The sequence below is a fragment of the Pristiophorus japonicus genome, chromosome 23, assembly GCF_044704955.1.
Source record: "Pristiophorus japonicus isolate sPriJap1 chromosome 23, sPriJap1.hap1, whole genome shotgun sequence".
Classification (NCBI taxonomy): Eukaryota; Metazoa; Chordata; class Chondrichthyes; family Pristiophoridae; genus Pristiophorus; species Pristiophorus japonicus.
Window position 1 is genome coordinate 23550860 of NC_091999.1, and position 1798 is coordinate 23552657.

General features: G+C 43.9%; 1 non-coding gene across 1 annotated transcript; it reads right to left on the reverse strand.

The window, feature by feature from the left end:
* Positions 1-1472: 1472 nt before the first annotated feature.
* trnal-uaa (transfer RNA leucine (anticodon UAA)) lies at positions 1473-1556 on the reverse strand. Its single transcript has one exon. It is a non-coding gene; the product is annotated as a tRNA-Leu (tRNA).
* Positions 1557-1798: the final 242 nt, after the last annotated feature.

The window sequence follows — 1798 nt, forward strand, 5'->3', positions numbered from 1 at the left end:
TCGAACCTAAGCGCAGAAAACCAAAAGGATTTCAAGACCATCGCATTAACCACTCGGCCACAATTACTGCGTCTCTGGCGCTTTAAATGTTACTCAGAAAAAACTTAGTCATCCATCTCTGTGCAGCAGACAGCCACAGAATCCTGAAAAAGTCTCCGTTTGCAAAAAATCTGGAAGAGGCAATCTCCTCTTGCTGTATTTTTACTGTTTTATATTGTTCTGGAACTTTTTAATATGAATCTATACCAAGAAACAGACGTAAAATTAGACATTTTGAAAAAACTGCTTTTTCGTCGGGGAATTGAACCCGGTTATCCTGCAGAACAGGGGAGCAAAATCACGACTATACGGATGAAGGTACGGGCTGTGTCAGAGCAGTAATCGAGCTGCGAACAGAAGTCGACAGACACATTGAGAGACAGAGACAAACCGACAAACAGGGAGAGACAGAAAGGGTGAGACTGAAAAGTCAGGCAGACTCTGAGAAAAAGACTCAAACACCTACATATACAGAGATGTGTGTGATCAATAAAGAGAGAGAGGGAAAGAGTGAAAGAAAGACAGTGATAAAGACAGTGACAAGGAGAGAGAGCGACAGATCGAGAGAGAGACAAAGATATAAACAGAAAATGATGGAAATACTCAGCAGGTTAGAGACAGGAACTACCAGCGACAGTCAAAGAGAGACAGATAGGCAGAAACATAGACAGAAAGACATGATGGGAAAGAGTGAGACAGTCAGACAGAGAGACTGAGAGAATCCCATTCGAACAGAACTGGACACCGTGAGAAAGTGACAGACACATTGAGAACCAGAGACAAACAGGGAAACGGGGACAGATAGACAGCGAGATAGAGACAAAGAGAGACAGAAAGTTTGAGACTGAAAGGGAGGATCAGACTGAATGAGAAAAAGACTCAAATACATGTATCTGCGTGCTCCATAAAGGGAGGGAGGCAAATAGTGATGGAATGACAGAGAAAAGGACAGGGACAAAGAGAGAGTCAAAGAGGGCGACAGATAGCGAGAAAGACAGATAGAGAGAGAAACATAGAGACAAAAACAGAACATAATGGAAATACTTTTCTGGTTAGAGACAGGGATTAGCAGAGACAGGCAAAGACATGGACAGACAGATATAATGGGACAGAGATTGGCAGTCAGACTGAGAGTCTGAGAGAATCCCATTGCAACAGAACGAGACACCGTGAGAAAGAGACAGATTGAGAGACAGAGACAAACAGAGAACCAGTGACAGAGAGAGTGTGTCAGAGAGAGGCAGACACTCAAACACATTCACAGCTCTCTAAAGAGAGTGAGAGAGGCAGAGACCGAGCAACACAGATACATTTCACAATTTCATTTCATTGTCGGCTCAGAATGTCACATCGTTGCAGAAAATTGGAGATTCAGCAGATGAAAATCGTGTATCACTGGGCAGGATGGGAAAAATCTCTGTTTATTAAGAAATCACCAGGAGTGGGGTTTGAACCCACGCGAGTATATACCCCATTGGATCTTAAATCCAACGCCTTTACCAGTCGGCCATCCTGGTCCTGATCCTGTTGATGGTTGGACTCTGCCTCTGTGAGAATCTGGGCTTCAGCTCCACCCCCACAGCGACACACAGACACAGATCATTTCAGGGTGCATTTACGAACATTTTTCGTAATATTGACACGGGCGCAACTCTCCTATTCTTTTTCGACTAAAGCTCTGGGAACTTTCACATCCACCTGTTAGCGTTAGTGTTTTCTTAGAAGAATCACTCAACACTCAGGGTCGGTTCCAATGCCT